This window comes from Chenopodium quinoa, unplaced genomic scaffold (assembly GCF_001683475.1).
Source record: "Chenopodium quinoa cultivar QQ74 unplaced genomic scaffold, ASM168347v1, whole genome shotgun sequence".
Classification (NCBI taxonomy): Eukaryota; Viridiplantae; Streptophyta; class Magnoliopsida; order Caryophyllales; family Amaranthaceae; genus Chenopodium; species Chenopodium quinoa.
Window position 1 is genome coordinate 4,412,620 of NW_018743212.1, and position 18,651 is coordinate 4,431,270.

At 35.1% G+C, this 18,651-nt stretch overlaps 2 long non-coding RNA genes across 2 annotated transcripts; both read right to left on the reverse strand.

The window, feature by feature from the left end:
• Window positions 1-447: 447 nt before the first annotated feature.
• LOC110734137 lies at window positions 448-3,162 on the reverse strand. Its single transcript, XR_002513768.1, has 3 exons — window positions 3,040-3,162; window positions 1,423-1,497; window positions 448-1,026 (listed from the first exon to the last, which is right to left on the reverse strand). It is a non-coding gene; the product is annotated as an uncharacterized LOC110734137 (long non-coding RNA).
• A 9,401-nt stretch (window positions 3,163-12,563) lies between these two features.
• Window positions 12,564-13,629, reverse strand: LOC110734493. The gene is made up of 2 exons (XR_002513819.1): window positions 13,414-13,629; window positions 12,564-12,744 (listed from the first exon to the last, which is right to left on the reverse strand). It is a non-coding gene; the product is annotated as an uncharacterized LOC110734493 (long non-coding RNA).
• Between the last annotated feature and the right edge of the window lie 5,022 nt (window positions 13,630-18,651).

Sequence of the window (18,651 nt, forward strand, 5' to 3'; positions counted from 1 at the left end):
TACATGCGGCCAGGTGCACCAACCCCGCGAGCATGCTCGGCCAACAAGCCTAACATGCACATGCATGCTTGGCTTGCGGCATAGCCATGTGATGTGGTTGGTGCCCTATGCTAGCCTACCTTCACATGGCTAGGCCAATGCGAAGCTACGGCTTAGCTTGAACTTGTCGTTTGCTTGATTTCTCGTCTCGTTGAATTCTAAATTCGACTCGACTTATGACGCTCAGTTTCAACGCTCTAAGCTCGATATTCGACATCTTTGCTCGTAATACTCTAATGACTCATCTAATCCTTTGGATTAGTTCGTCGCCTCGGATTGGTTACTCGATTGGGGTGTAACCCGAAGGGTTCAGTCAACATTAAGTTGTAATATTAATTATAAATTAATATTACCGATCGAAAGCGGCCTCCAGCTAGACATTCCGATCACTTGACTTCACTGAATAATTAGCTTTCTAATAATTTCGAACCCTCTATCGAAATAATACACTTGTTAGAAGGACACCATTCCTTTCACTTGTAGCTATTCTTTGAGCCATTCTTTGAGCCATTCTTGGAGCCATTTTTCTGCATTGATGGTGGCTTCTTTGGGAGATGGTTTAGGCTTTTCAGGCTCAGTTGCTAGAGCTGGAGCGGACTTGGGTTTTTGAGGCTCGAGTGCTGGAGCAGGAGCAGGAGCAGGCTCCTAGAGGTAGTTCTCGAGTGCAAAGAAGCTTTCAGAATCGATGACAAGTATAAGCATGGTAAATACAAGGAAGCTTTGGTGTTGTATGATTAGGCCAAAGCAATTGATTCTAATGTTGCTGCCTATCAAAGCAATAGAAGTGATGTCTTGACAGCCCTTGGCAGGCTTTTAGAGGTAGCTTTCGAGTGCGGAGAAGCTGTCAAAATCGATTCTTCTTATCAATGAGCTCATCACCGTCTTGCATGATTTTACATAAGGTACTAATTAATTTGTTGCATAGTTTAACACGAAGGCACCTCTTCGATCCCTGAGCAACCTTATTTCTCTAATCTACCCTGCAACCTGCAACAAGTAGCCAGTAGTACATCAATTGTAGTGTCACGAATAACACCCCCTAGACCAACAAACATATCCTCAAAGCAGGTTGTATCGGTATTTAACTTGTACACCCCAATTTCAGGAGGTTTCCAGCAATTTGTAGCAGTTATAGGAGCATACAACATGGGACAAGTTTTAATCATATAAATAATACATGTTATTTATTATGCAAGCTAGTCAGGTACTCAAGTTAGTGTATAGAATAGGCTGTGACATGATAAGTTAAACACTGATATGCAAGTAATACATTGACTAGCATAGAACAAGATTGACAAACAACCCAAGTGCTTCCTTGTCACAAGTAAAGGGAACAATTAAGGACAATCCATAAGTAAATTTACGTAAATAGAGGTATCTTACACTTTGATTGTATCTAGAGATGAAATATTCCCATCTTCATTGCTGAAAAATTCATCTTCATCCAAACGAACAACCCTGTAACCACAATTAACATAGCTTAGAACACACCAGAGAAATCGTACGAGAGACTAAAGCATATTTTCATATATTTCTTCCCAAATGACCATAAGTGAATATTTTAAATATCTTGGGTCGATTATCAAGAAAAATGGGGACATTGATCAAGACATGGCTCACAAGATTAAGTTAGGGTGGCTTAAATGGAGAGCGGCCACGGAAGTGTTATGTGACCAAAGCATTCCCTTGAAGTTGAAGGAAAAATTCTACAGGACTGCCATCAGACCAATGTTGCTCTATGGTACAGAATTTTAGGATTCTAAGAAGGAGCACGTTAAAAAGATGGAGGTTACAGAAATGCTCGTTTTAAGGTGGATGTGTGGGAATACTCTAAGAGATAGAATCAGAAATGAGGTTATCCGCAAGAAAATAGGCGTGGCAGGCATTGTAGACAAACTAAGGGAAAATCGTTTGTGTTGCTTTGGGCATGTGGACGGAGACCCGAGGGTGCACCAGTACAAAGAGTAGAAGGGTGGGACCATGGAGGGGTTAAACGAGGGAGAGGGAGACTGAAAATGACTTGCTTAGAAGGAGTTAGGAAGGATATGAAGTATATGGACTTGCATGAGGGTGAGGTATTGGATCGTAAGGGATAGAGGAGGAAGATTTTTGTGGATGACCACATGACATAATCATTTTTGGTTCATGTAGCCGACCCCATTTATGAGATTAAGGATTTGATTGGTTGATTGCTTTTAAACAATGACGTTGTAAAACAACAGGTTAATAACTCTTATTATCTGAACATTATAAAATACAAGCACATGGAGGATTGACACTACTAGACAACCAAAGAATCATGACATAGAAATGAGGAAGAAATTAAGATATCATAATTTTAGTCTTTTGATTTACTATAAAATATAATTGATTTACTTTTACTTACTTTCTATTTACATTTGAAATTGATAAAATAATAGGATTCATTGAGGCATTTTTCAAACAGTTAGTGTGCATTCACTTGATTTAATTTACATTTACATTTGCATTTTTAAGAAAATATAATTTACATTTGCATTTTAAAACTAATTTAATTTACATTTTCATGATATTAATTTACTTTTACCACATTTTAGTCACCAAATTATACAAATAGCATCCAAAATTTACAAAGAACATTCCTAATTTTCATTTGTATTAGAGATTATCAAAATTCTTTAAACAAACCACTCAAAATTTCAAAAGAGCATCAACATTCACAAAAAAAAATCACTATAAAAAAACCGAACAAACACATTGAGACATTCACTGAAAAATAAAGAGAAAAACAAAATTTACAACAAATTAATAGCGGAAACAACAATAATGCAGAAGAGTACGAGAAAATCGAGTTCAAAAATTTATAGAAATAAGATTAAATTTTGAATCATAAAAATTATAAACGTAAAATCTCTCAAATTTGAGCCTTATTTAACAACAAATTTGACGTGAAATGATCAAAATTTCAAAATTAATCAACAAATTATTAAATTTAGCAAGGAAATTAAATATATCACATACCTTAATCTGTTGAAAGAATCAAATTCTTTAAAGTTGGTGAGAATCAAAGAGAGAAAAGTAGTCTGAACTCTAAAGAGAGAGAAAGTGAGTAGTGTTTACGAGCAGGTGAGGGAATGAGCGATATTCTACTTTATGAAGTTTTAATCCAAACCGTTGATCATATTTTAATCTAATGGACCTCAAAGGTGTTCTCATTACAACTTGGTTCTATATATATATATATATATATAACTTGAATTTTATATTAACAAAGACGCCAAGGTTGTTACCCAAGCAATAATCTCTCTTAATTACAACCTTTAAGGGTTTTTTCGAAGAAAATAACAACCTTTAAGTTAGTTCTACAATAATTTACATAAAAATAGAAGATAGTGAACTATAATCTTTATAATGTACAACATATAACTTGAATTTTATACCTAAGCTATATTGTAACATTAGGTAGTTAACACTTTGATCAGCACATGCATGGTTTAGCTTATTGTAGATGTTATTCGAATCGTGCCTACTTAAGCATGTGTGAGTATGCTTGGCAATCATAGAAAGTGAGAATTGACATATACAATTAGGGACATTAAAAGTAGGGAGCCGCCAACAAGTTTTTAAGGAACTTGTAAACTGTTCACGGATCATCTAAGGCAACCACTATAAGGGACAACGAAAGGCAACAACGATTAACCCATGAAGGTTACACCCCATTCATAATCCATGTGATTACTAACTCCATAAGGTTCGAAACCACGAAAAGATGATCGATAATGATGGTACGAAGTGAGTCTTGGAGTCACATTCACCTGTATTGGTCTCAACTCATTCTTATAGTGAAAAGTATTTCCTGCGATCTCAAAGGCATACAAACAAAGATTCAATTTGTTCCAAAATAAATTATATTTGTGATTTTCAATTATATATTCCCCTTAAACATGCAATATGGTGATCAACAATATATAAAATAATTAATAATATTGGAAGCAATTTAACCATAATATAGTTAGTCAAATCATCAAAAAAATATAATAATAAACCCAAACATGATACTAGCAATGTAAAATAAGAGTAAGTAACTAAATAAATTACTCACGTTTCATGCTTCTTTAAAATTGCTACATCAGAATAAAGCGTTAGTAACTTCAATGAATAATAAATCAAATTGAAATCAAATTAAATTAAAGTAGAGTTAACTTAGTCCAAACCTTCAATCGGTCCTACCTTTCACGCCTTCGTTTAAGTAAAGAATTGAAGTTCTGGTATAGTATGGACCCCTTGGTGTGCTTAAGGGAGGAATGATGAAAGTATAATGATTGTTTAATGTGAGGGAAGGAAGAGAAAATTGATGTTGCTTCCCCAAAACTCGTAAATGAGCTTCGTATTTATGGAGGAAATGTGAAAGATGCAGTCTGGAACCCTAGAAAACGAGCGACGCTGAAGAAAAAGGTACCGTGGCACAATACCAAATTCTGTCATTTCTGGAAAAGAAAGCGCGTTAAGAAAATAATCTAAAAAAATCTTGGTTCCATGGCACGGAAATAGTACTGTGGCACGGCATTTAGTACAATGCCATGGTATTTAGTATCGTGGCGTTGTATTTTCTAATTTTTACGCGTTTTTAAAACATATGTAACTTTTGATACATAATTTGGAATAAGGGATATAATAAAACATTGTAAATCTTCTTAAGTCTACTTTCCAACCTAATTAAAATCAGGTCAAAAGCTTTTGTAGTTTTTAAGGTATGGCCGTTTTAGTGCAAGGGTGTTGGTTTTGGGCCAAGTTTTAGTGTATTGCTCATATCTTCTTCGTTTTAAATCGGAATTGGGCTTATGATATATCGTTGGAAATCTTATTTCAAGACCTATCCAACTAAATGATATTTGGATCAAAGTTATGGGCCACAGAATCAGTTTTGCTCGGGTTTGTGTTATGGACACGAAAAGAAGATTATAGTTTGGGGAAATGAGCTAGGAATTGGATTGGTTTAGGTAAAATAAATGAAATGTTGGGCTAAGGCTAGGGTTTTAAGCACTCTGCTGATTCAATACACAGCATACGGAAAATATTGGTTGTGAAAGGTTGTTCATCATCGGGTATGGTTTTGGGGAGACACTTTTAGGTGTCTACACTTAGGCAATAAAATAATTGATTCTTTACATATAACAAATGGAAATGAATATTATTTTTAACTGTTTAACTTTAGAATAAAATGATGGAAATTTTGTACACCTACTTTTGACACGTCATTACTAATATCACTTTTAAGTGCAAGAATATGTATTCTAGCTATATACGTAGTATATTTGTTAGCAAAATAATTTCACTATCATCTTTAAACTATAATTAAAATAAAATGAGTACGACCAAAGAAATAAGCAAAGGATACAAATAAACATAAACAACTTGCTAATAAAATTACTTTAAATTTATATGCTATATATACATCCTCCGTTATTTTTTACTTGACCCGCTTTGACTTTTAGACTATTCACCACCCCTCCTTTGACCGTCTTTTGCGAATAATGCGTAACGAAAAACAAATTCATGATAAATCACATTTATATATGATTTATAGGCACGTTTATGCTAGTTTTATAGTTGCTTTTTAGGTCTTTTTGTCGCTTTTTAGGATTGCAAATGCATAAGTTGTCCATTTTGTGCTCTATTACGTTTCGTTTGTATTTTCTTAATGTTTAAGGTAGTTTCCATAATTATTTGGACGCTTTCGGGGTGGTTTTGGACTAATGGGACAATGAAAGGATGACACGTCGATGAATCAAGGTCGCTCAATGAAAGATATATGTTTATGGAAGCTTAGGTCGAGATTTTTAAGCCTAAAAAAAAATAGCTTCCACGAGAGTCGATACGCACCTTTCAAAGATGAATTTGAGTTAAAACGGGAGAAAAACGATGGTTTACAAATTATCAAAAATGACCTTTGCTCACTCTTTAGATCATAACTTGGGTTCTACAGATTGGATTGAAGCGATTCAAATTGCATTAGGAACTACACCTGAAAAGCCTTCCAAAGATAGATCACACGCCCCTATACGCTTCCTATAACTCAAGATATAGCCCCTAAAAGACGACCCTACGAACCAGATACAACCAGCGCCGCAGCTCAACACTCCCAGGCCATGAGCAGCTTCTGTTTGGCCCGATGGATACCCAGCGGCCGCTGGTTCCCATGCCCAGCAGCAGGCCTCGTTTTCGAGGCTCGTATTCCCATCATCGCAACAACCTTCTTCGATTATGACTCCTTTAAATCGACGACCAATCATTTCACGACTTATGTAATTGCTATTTTTTTTTATTTTTTTTTACTTTATTATCTTTAGATTAGTTTTAGGATAATATAGATACTCAATGGATATTATTTTTCCCTTAGGCCGTTTATTCCTATTATTTTTTTACGTTCTTTTTAAATTTCTCTCTAGCCCTAGTTTGTCATGGACAATTCCATGGATTACTCCATGGTTTTGTTCTTGAGTTTGTTACTTTAATTAATAGAGGTAATTTTATTTCTTTACTTTAATTATATTTTTTTTAAATAAATTTAGTTTTTATTATTTATTTCATATTTGAGTAGTTTAATTTCTAGGGTTTGGGAATCCATGTTGATGCTATGAATCTTGATTTATATTTATTCATGGTTTGATTATTCTTTGATTTCTCTAATTGATAGAGTTTATATATTTAATCTTGCAATTTGATCAATTGTTTAATTAATTATTGATAATAAGAGTTTGAATCAAAAGATCTTACTTTTAGAGGCTTACCTACACTGAGCGATTTTGATTATGTTAGCGACTAAACTACATATGTTCAATTGAGAGCGTTAAGACCCGACCAAAGGCTTAGAAATTACTCTAGGTAATTGATTGATTGAATTGTTATTGATATTTGATAGATTAGAACTGTAAACACGGTGAACCATAACCCTAGGTCTTTTAATTAATTGTTTTCTTCATATTTTAATTTAGACTACTTTTCTGTCCAATTTCGTGACATAATTTAGTTTCTCCAATTCCTTAGAAGTTAGATTGAATAGACATCTATCTGTGGATTCGACCCTACTTACCCTACTACATTGTTAGTTGGTTTTGTTAGGAATTTATTTTTGACAGGTGTACGACAACCTATCAATTCATATACATGGGATCTTGTTAGAATCGTCTTAATAATAAGTTGCATTATCCATGAGTATACCGAAGCTTTAGGCATTCCTTAGGCAATCAAGATTCCTCTCTCGAGTAGTTTTAGACAACCATACAATACCCGAAGCTCCGTTGATGGTCCATAGCGTGAAAACTATAATTCGTGAAGCTTTAAAACCTTAAATCTCTTTTCTTTAATTAATTCATTTGATTTATTAATTGAAGTTTACTAACATTCTGTTCGTGATGTAGTTGCAAGGTTACACAATCCAATCAATTAAATTAGTTATCCTATTAGTTTAATTAATTCTATGTGTTGTTCCTTGCTTAGTATCATGTTTAGGGTTGTTTTAATTATTAGTATCATGTTTAGGGTTGTTTTGATTATTAGTATCATGTTTAGGATTTTTTAATTAATCTTGTTAGTATCACGCCTAGGATTTTATTAATAATTACGTAATATCATGTTAATGATGCTTTGATTTTCACTAAGTTGCTTCCAATATCATTATGCAGGTTTAGTTGTTTTATTACTGTTAGCACCAGGTCAATTGCATGTTAATTAAGACCTGCATTTGAAAATATGTCTAATAGGATAATCCGGATGGCTTTTTAGGTTTCCAAAAATCTTGTGCTTAAATCCAAGTGATCATAATAATTAGCTTTATATGTGCATCAATATTCAACCAACTTCTTTATTTTGGATCAAATTGAACCCTTGTTTGTACCATCATCCCTACATGCTCCAGCAGTCGTGTTTCGAGACCCTCCAGCCTTAAACGATGTACAAACGGTTTACAAGTTTCTTAAAAACTTGTTGTTGGCTCCTTACTTCATCGTCCTTATTCATACTATATCAAATTTCACCACTTCCTATGATATGCCTAGCATATTCTTGTGTGCGAAGATTGGCGCAATTCATACGACATCTACAATATACACATACGTACAATAACTAGAGCGAATAGATGTATGTATCCTTAATGTGCCTAGTTGTTTCTTTGCTTCATAGGTCTTACTTTCTTTTTCTATAAGTATTTTTTCTTATATCCTCATTCTTGATTAACTAGAGTATAAGCCTTGTCTGCCATGTCATTATTGATAGGCCGTCATCGAGCCTAACAAAGATAAAAACCTAACATGAACTTTCTAATGGATGGAAAAGGCAAGCAAGGATCGATCCCACAAGGACTAAGGGGAGCACTAACAATTAAATATCGAGTTATGATACGCTAAGTTAAGTCTTTTTTGGGTAATGCGTTATAGGGAAAACTACAAATAATAATAAAAAGGATTTTGAAAAAGGGTATCCACCAATCAAGTCATTTACAAACTATAATCTAACGGGAAAGACATAGCATGAGGGGATAAATAAAGAGAAATCATCTAAGTCACCCAAGCTACTCTTATGAGCTAGAAGGGATAGCTTGGATTAAGAGATACAACATATTCTCATGGTTAAAAAACATAATCTACCTCCAGCACTAAAGCATAATCACAATGATACAAACATTCGATCTCTTACTAGAAATTCACATTCTCATGGTCTTTTAGTCAAATAAGCATAAGGGATCCTATAACCCAATTTGATCTCTCGACCCTTGGTTAAGGAAACTAATAATTTGGCTCACAGAGTGATTAATCATAAGAGCGGCTATAATAATGATATCCCCTTTAACTTAACTAATTAACACCCCACAGTAGCTAAATCAAAACATGCCAACAAGTATTTGTGAATTCATCAATGGATTCAACCATCTCAAGTAAAAGAACTACTCACTAAGCATAATAAATTGCAAAATGAAGGTATTAACAACGAATAGCATATAATCAAACACTAATCTAGAAAAAAGACTATAAAGGATACATTAATAAATAAATAATACAACAAAATATGAGAAAGAGAGAGTAAGTGATTCACATTGATATGTATGTGGTATTTAAATGTTCAAATTTCCTTCCTTTAATTCTTCAAATTCCAAGTTTTCAACATGTTTCTCACTTTCACTCTCTAGAAAAATGGGAGTTTCTGTGTTTAAAAGCCCTAAAATGTACCGAGTACATAAAATTCAGAGAAGAATAGTATCTTCCTTCACAAGAAGTCAAGAAACTATTCATAGATACTTCCTTTAAAACATAGGAAGCTTCTTAAAAATAATTAATTAAAAAACTATATAAAAAAAAAAGAGGCATGGTTTCTCTAAGTGATTGGAGAGGTCGTGCCACCTTAAAATAGGTTAGGAAGAATGCTCTGCAGTATTGAAAAGCAGCCTCTCCAAAGTAATGTCGTTGCCACGCTAACGAGCGCGGCTGTGCCTAGCACGTCGACACTTCAGCAGAATCTTCAAACGGTCATAGCTTCTTCATTACTTGTCGAAAAAAGGCATGTGACCAATCGTTGAAAAGCTCTTGTGATGAACTTATCTCCAATTTTAACCACTTTAACATGTTGAGTATAAAAAATGATATAGTCATTTGAAGTTGACCTTTGTGCAAACTCCTTTCAAAACTCTTCCAAATAAGTTTATTTCACTTTGGGGTACTCTTCCATGCTTTGATTGTGGGATGAAGACCTCTAAAGTAAAAAATTACAATATCAAACACATATGATGAAAAGTACAAAATCCTAGAAAATTGACAAAAATAGCTATTATTTACCAAAAGAGTTACAACTACAACGTACAATTACCAAAACTAAGAAAATTAAGCTAAAATGAAAATGTAAAAGGGATCAAAATGAGAGGAATTATGTGGTTAATACTAAGTCAAAATACCACTTATCAATTATATCTTCCACTCCTTTTCTTTTGACTTCTCTTCAAATGATTTTGAATGGGTGTGACTCTAAATAGCTGATTCATCAATACTTCCTTAATTTCTTTATATATTTGCAACACTACTCACTTCATGCTTTTTAATGCACTATTTCATTCTTTAATGTTTTTAGTCATCACTAGCAAGTAAAAATTATAATAATTTCACATTATATAAATAGAAATCAAGACAAATCTAACAAGATTCCCAATGACTATATTATTTTGTAGCTATAAATCATCAAAGGTATACCAAGTATCGAAAGTGAATAGTGCTTAAAGTCAAGTTTTGCAAATAAAAAGAGAAATAGAGCAAGTATTAATGACAAGGAAGAGCAAGAGGTTGCACAACGAGGGAGTTTTAGAGGCAACATACAACATCATATTATGTTGGTGTTGCGTGGCGATGTTCATTCCAATAACTCATTTGTAAAAAGTCGAAAAATAGTGCTTTTTCAAAGAGTTAATTTAAATAATTTAGTTAAATAAGAAAATTTTTACATCCATACCTAGCCAAATACCGATGTCCTTTTTAGTCATTTCATACTTAATTAACAAAATAGCTACAAATCATCAACTAAGTTTACTAAACAATTTTGTACAAACAGCTAATAAAATCAGCTAGTCAACACATCTAATGCAACCTAGCAACTAATGCAACCAGCTTATAATAACCAACTAGTGTGCGACCCGAGTGATGTTTCGGCCTATAATATTATTTAGCTAGATATGCAAGTTAAACTATTTTCTTAATATATGATAATTATCTTGAATATATCATTATTTATTTAAAAGATTTTGACTTTTTTTTTACAAAGGATAAAACAAACTACATATTAGTACTAAAGCAAATTAAATGAACAGCAGCTTCTGCAGCGATTTAATGAGCACGATGAACATGATGACGATCTACCTTGTGAACATTACATTACTAGAAGGTTGAGCCAAGTCATTTAATCTTGCAAATGAGCCAAAGGTAATCAATGTTTCCTTAACCATCCCCTCAAAGAAGGGTAACAAGATTATAGGAATCCGTAAAGACCGTGATAGAATGAAACCCCCGATCAGAAGCCCATTGTAACTCATACATGCAAGCCATTGCCTCCTGCAGGCATTGATTGAAGCGCGCCTACTTAAGCATGTGTGAATATGCTTGAAAATTATAGGAAGTAGGAATTGACAGTATGCTGTTAGATATTTAGAGTGTTGATGGTTGCGTGCTCACGACCATGAAGGAGCGCCTGCGCAAGTTAGGCGCGGCCGCGCAGAGAACGCGCCAAAAGCGTGTGCCTCTCTGGAATTTGGAAAATTGGAAGGGTGAGGATGGCGCGCCTGCGCGTCCTGGTTGGCGCGCCCGCGCTGCTGGTCGCACCTAAACCGCGCCCCTCACTGCCTTTTGTGAAATCTCGCAAGTTTTTGGGAGGATTTGTCGTGGTCATATCTTGAATGGTATGGAGGATGACTTGTTTGATGTCTATCAAAACATTGAGTCGGCTAAGGAGCTTTGGGAGTCCTTAGAGAGAAAATACATGGCGGAAGATGCATCAAGTAAGAAATTCTTAGTTAGCAATTCTAATAATTTTAAATTTGTTGATGGTCGGTCCATAATGGATCAATTTCATGAATTGCAACGTATTTATGGTAGTTTGGAACAACATGGAATAGCCATGAGTTAATTGTTTGTTGTTTCTAATATTATTGACAAATTACCCTCTAGTTGGAAAAGTGTTAAGCATGACTTGAAACACAAGAAAGAGGACATGACATTGTCCGGTTTGGCCACCCATCTTCAAATTGAAGAAGGGATTCGTGCCATTGAAGGAGCTAAGGATGGAAATCCTAGCACATCTACCGTGAATATGGTAGATGAAGGGAGAGCTAGTGCATCTACTAGTGGAAAAAGGAAGAATAATAATTCTTCCAAAGGAAAGTCCAAAAGGCAAGCAAACAATAACAAGTTTGCTTGTTGGGAATGCGGTAAAGTTGGTCACCGCAAGAAGGACCGCTTTTCTTTTAAGAAAAGGATGGATAACTCCAAGGAGGGTCGTGCTAATGAAAGCAAGGACCCACCCACCAAAGGTTATCCAATTCATGAGGTTGAATTTAATTCCGGTTTGAATTTAAATGCAATGGATCCTAACATTTTTATGGTGCAGGATGATGACTCATGGTGGATTGATTCGGGGGATTCAAGGCATGTATGCAAGATAAACACTGGTCAAAACCTTTCAAAAGGTTGTTGATGGAGAAGACCTCTACATGCACTAGACGAAAAAGTTAATTTGGCACCGGTTCAAACCCCCCCTAAGGCACCGGTTTTGAACCGTTGGGGATTTGAGGGGTGCCAAATCCCCAAAAATTTGGCACCGGTTCAAAACCGGTGCCAACTAAAGCAATTGGCACCGGTTAACCGGTGCTAACTACACACTTTGGCACCGGTTAACCGGTGCGAAATGTTAATGCACGCTGTTATTTTTTTTTATTTAAACTTCAATTGGCACCGGTTAACCGGTGCCAAATACGCCTTCAAATAGTAAAAAAATAAAATTATTTCAGCATAAAATTTATTCATCAATCCAATTTATACATTCAATCCAAAACTTGAAATCGAACAAGCTAAGGCTATATTCATCAAATAAATTGTTTTTTTTACAATTTATTAAAAAAAACAGAAAAATTGCTGAAAAATAAATTACAATCCAAAACCCAGAAACTTCGAACTTCATACTCAGCAAATTCACGTCCTTCAAATATGCATCAATTGAAACAATAAAATCAGATAAATTCAACAAAAATCGAACAAATAAACCCACAAAATCGAACAAATAAACCCCAAAAAAATCGAAAATCAATAGAACAAATTAACCCAAAAAATCGAACAAAAATCGATCAAAAAAACCCCTTAAAAACGAACGATTAACCCAGGTAAGTTCAACAAGAAAACCAAAAATAAATAGAAAAAATAAACCCCAAAAAAATCGAAAATAAATCGAACAAATAACCCCAAAAAATCGAACAATGCACTATGATAACCAAAAAAACAAAATATAAATAGAACAAATAAACCCAAACAAATCGAAAGACAATCGAACAATTAGACCCAAAAAATCGAACACAAATCGATCAATTAAACCCCATTAAAAACGAACGATTAACCCAGATAAATTCAACCAAAAAAACAAAAAATAAATAGAACAAATAAACCCCAAACAAATCGAAAAGAAATCGACAAATAAACCCAAAAAATCGAACAAAAATCGATCAAATAAACCCTTTTAAAACGAACGATTTCGCACAAATACACCCTCACAGATTCAACCCACAAAACCCATAAACCTAGAATCGTGAAAAACCCAGAAATCGTGAAAAACCCAGCCAAAATTATGAAAAACCCAAAACCCATAAACCCTAACCTCAAATTTCTGATTTTAGGCATCGACAATGTTTGTTGTGGTTGACGGCAGCGGCTTGGTTGTTGTGTTGGCTGTTGTGCTTGGTTGGAGAGAGAAGAACAAAGATGAGAGATGAGATCAGAGATAAGGAATTGAAGGAGAGAGGCATGCATGCATTCAGAGATAAGGAATTTCAGAGAGCTAAGAGAGAGAGAATGAAAAATGAATTGAAGAAGAAATGAAGGAGTTAAAACCCAGAAACTCGGCATATATAGCTTTGTTTTAAACTCGTTTTATTTTTTTATTTTTTTAAAAAAATAATCAGTTGGCACCGGTTAACTGATGCGAACTCTATTCTTTTTTTTTTGTAAAAAAAAAAAAAAAATTATCAGTTGGCACCGATTAACCGGTGCGAACTCTATTCTTTTTTTTTTTAAAAAAAAAAAACAAATGGCACCGGTTTGAACCGGTGCTAATTAGCGTAATTGGCACCGGTTCAAGTAAGAACCGGTGCCAACTCTGAAATTTTAACTCGCGCTCGTTTTAGTTGGCACCAGTTTTCATGAACCGGTGCTATAGGGAGGGTGCCTATTTAGTTTTTTCTACTAGTGATGGGGAACAACTCTACCATCAAGGTTCTTGGAAGAGGACAAGTTGAGCTTCTGTTTAGTTCTAGGACTGCAATTATTCTTAGGAATGTATTGTATGCTCCGGAAATAAGTAGGAATCTTGTATCTGGGCCTACCCTGAATAGTCTTGGCTATATGCTTGTATTTGAAGCTAATAGATGCATAATTACTAGGGGTGTTACATTTGTTGGTCGTTGTTATTTGGATAATGGTTTGTTTAAACTATCTTTGAAAGACAAGTATGTATTTGATGATGGTTTATGTTTGAATGTTAATGTCAATGATAATCATGTTGATTTGAGTTTGTTTGACTTATGGCATTCTAGATTAGGACATGTGAATTACAATGAAATGTTTTTTATGTCCAAACAAGAATTGATACCTTCTTGTCATATTTCTCCTAATAAATGTTCTACTTGCATGTTGAACAAGATCACTAGAACTCCTTTTAAGAGAGTTGAGAGAAGTTCTAATATTTTAGAACTAATCCATAGTGACTTGTGTGATTTTCATAGTACTCCTTCTTTGGGAAACAAAAGATACATGATTACATTTATAGATGATTATTCTAGGTTTTTTTATGTGTATCTTTTTCATTCCAAAGATGAAGCTTTAACAAAGTTTGATGTTTATAAAAGAGAAGTAGAATTGCAAGTAGAGTCATTAATTAAGAGAATTAGAACTGATAAGGGAGGGGAATATTTTAATCCAGCTTATTTCCAATCTTTGGGTATAATTCATGAGACTACAGCTGGTTATGCACCACAATCAAATGGTAAGCTGAAAGGAAAAACAGAACTCTTGAAGAAATGGTTAATTCCATGTTATCTTACTCTGGTTTGAGTGAAGGGTTCTGGGGTGAAGCAATGTTGACATCTTATCACATTCTTAACCGGGTTCCCACTAAGGGAAAACAATCTACTCCTTATGAACTTTGGTACAAAAGAAAACCAAACTTGAAGTATCTCATCAAGGTTTGGGGTTATAGGGCAATCGTAAGAGTGTCCGGAAACAAGAAAAGAAAGCTTGGTGAAAGGGGCTTGGATTGCATATTTATAGGTTATGGTGAGCATAGCAAAACCTATAGGTTCTATGTAATAGAACAAAATGACTATATATCGATTCATTCGGTTATTGAGTCAAGAGATGCAATTTTTGATGAAAACTGTTTTCATCAATGAGTAGACCGAAAGATCTACAAATCAGTGCCAATGATAGGGAGATAGTATATTTGAATTATCAACTTGAAACTCATGAAAGTACATTTGATAATGAGAATGTTGAAACTTCTTAAGTGAGGAGAAGTAGTAGGGAAAGGAAAATTAGGAACCATCTAGATGACTTCATAATTTATTTAGTTGAAGGATCTAGGGATGTCCTTAGTTCTACTACTCCATATTGTTTCAATGTGGATAGTGACCCAAAGACTTATAGCAAGGCAATATCTAGTCAAGATAGTGCATTTTGGAAGGAAGCTATAAATGATGAGATGGATTCCATCATGGGAAATAATACTTGGGTCATAGAGGATTTTCACTAGGAAAAGGAGACCGGATGGCTCCATAGTGAAATTTAAAGCCAGATTGGTTATCCAAGGCTTTAGGCAAAAGCATGGTGTTGATTATTTCGATACCTATGCACCGGCTGCAAGAACTACCTCCATAAAGTTATTTATTGCAATGGCTTTGGTATATAATCTAATGATTCATCAAATGGATGTCAAAACGGAATTCCTTTATGGAGATCTAGAGGAAGAAGTGTACATGAAACAACCCGAAGGGTTAGTTTTGGAAGGACAAGAAGATAAGGTATACAAATTGGTTAAGTCATTGTATGGACTTAAACAAGCACCAAAACAGTGGCATCGAAAACTTGATGACTTGATTTTGTCCTTTGGATTCAAAGTGAATCAAGCTGATAAGTGTATTTATAGCAAATTTGATGACAAAGGTCATGGTGTCATCATTTGTATATATGTTAATGATATGCTTATCTTTAGTACAAGTCTACAACAAGTAGAATTGACCAAGGAATTCTTATCCTCATCTTTTCAGATGAAGGATTTGGGGGAGGCGGATGTCATTTTGGGCATCAAGATTATTAGGGACAATGGAAGACTTATTCTAATTCAATCTCATTACATTGAGAAAATGATCAAACGGTTTAATATGTTTGATAAGTGTTCCATGAACACCCCCATGGAACCTAATGTTAAATTGGTTAAGAATTCGGGGAAAACGGTTTCCCAATTGGAATATTCAAGGATAATTGGATCCTTGATGTATGCCATGACTAGTACAAGACCAGATATTGCATTGGCTGTGGGGAAACTAAGTAGATTTACTAGTAACCCGGGTGCACAGCATTGGTTTGTAGTTCGGAGGGTCTTGAGGTACCTTAAGGGTACGTTAGACTATGGTCTAACTTATAGTGGATTTCCTTCGGTTTTAGAAGGATTTTCGGATGCTAGTTGGATCACTTACAAAGAGGATGGTTCTTCTGTAAGTGGTTGGTATTAATGTTTCGAGGAGGTTCTATTTCATGGTCTTCCAAGAAATAAACTTGCATCGCTGATTCCGTTATGGCAGCAGAGTTTATAGCTCTTGCTTCAGCTAGTAAGGAAGCTGAGTGGTTGAGGAATCTCATGATAGAATTTCCTTTATTGTCAAAACCAATGCCACCGGTGGAAATCCATTGTGATTCCAATTCGGCGTTGATAAAAGCTTATAGTCAAGTGTACAATGGTAAGTCTCGGCATATTTCACTAAGGCATAGCCTAGTGAAAGAGCTTATCAATGATGGGATCGTAAGTCTTGACTATGTTCCAACAAAGTTAAATTTGGGGGATTGCTTTACTAAAGCAATGCCAAAGCATTCCATCATATTTGCCATGAATGGAATGGGTTTATGTCCAAAAACACGAATTTGTGAAACCCAATCTAACGCTTGAAGAAACATCAAGTCTTAGATTCAATGTGGTTGAATCGCATTTTTGTTGTTTGATAGCAATGTATGATGACCCATATTGCTATGTTACTTGTGATGTGTAAGGTAGCGTGTATTTAAAGTTCTCAAAGATTTAGAGTTGAGAAGCTCTAAATGAAGGTGTCTTATCACAAGGGCACTATTACGTATATGAGAACCTACTTATATGAGTTCGAAGTTTAGCCGCTTCAAGAAGTCTAGATGGACATATAGACTTTGATGAACTTATAAAAGATACGGACACATAGCTGTATAAAAGTGTCAAGAGATGATAAATTCGATTTGTCTTGTGTGTACTTCACCTTCGAATGGTTGGATATCTCCGCGTCATTCAGTCCGTATGGAAATCATGGGATATGATCATCGTTAAGTGTGTTGTACTAGGTGTCAATTCAATCCGAAGGGACATTGGCATTGATGCATGAGATGTGGTTTAATTGTTAGAAGTGGAGAATGTTTTAAGGAACACTCTAAATGGGGGAGGATTGTTAGATATTTAGAGTGTTGATGGTTGCGCGCTCGCGACCATGAAGGAGCACCCGCGCAAGTTAGGCGTGGTCGCGCAGAGAGCGCGTCTAAACCGCGTACATCTCTGGAATTTGGCAAATTGGAAGGGTGAGGATGGCGCGCCCGCGCTGCTGGTCGTGCCTAAACCGCGCCCCTTACTGCCTTTTTGTGAAATCTCGCAAGTTTTTAGGAGGAGCGCCAGCTCCTCCTTGTGGCGCGCCCGCGCCTCCCTGTTTTGCGGTTTTTTCTGACGATTGAGTCTTTTATTAAAAGACATCAATTCGTAAAAGAAAGGAAGAGAACATAGATTCTTCATCTCCCCAAAAGTATTCTCCACACTTTTTTCTCAAATTTCTTGCAAACTTTTGTGAGAAAACTCTTGCAATTAATCCCATTTTGGTTAATTTGTCATCTTGATTTCGATTCTAGTACTAAGAACGATATTGCTGTCAATTGTATCTCAAAGAGGATTTCCGGTTTAACCCAAGTACCGTGTGGGGGAAATAAACCTCTTTAGAAAAGTGTTCACGCGCCTTTGACAGTGTTTCAAGGATCTAGTCTTACGGGACATTAGAATTCTCATGTTCATGTTCTTTGTTCTTGGCTTGGAGGAAAGGCAAGTTTGATCAACTTCACACTAATGTAGTCTATATAAGTTTCTATAATTTCTTAGACTTTGTTAATACTTGATTGAAATACATTGATTTGTATTTGATATTTACAATTACATTGTAATCATTTATTTTTAGGTTTTGTTCCCACACAATTTTAAGTGTTTTTCTTGTTAGAAATCACTGTAAAACCTAACATATACAATAGGGACAAGGAAAGTAGGGAGTCACCAACAAGTTTTAAGGAACTTTTAAACCGTTCACGGATCATTAAAAGGCAACCACGAATAAGGGACAACGAAAGGCAACAACAAATTGACCCGTGAATGTTATACCCCATTCATAATCCATGAGATTACTAACTCCATATGGTTCGGAATCACAAAAGGAGGATCGGGGATGATAGTACGAAGTGAGTCATGGAGTCACATTCGCCCGTATTGGCCTCTACTCAATTCTTATAGTGAAAAGTAATTCCATCAAACTTAAAGGCATGCAAACAAAGATTCAATCTGCTCTAAAATAAA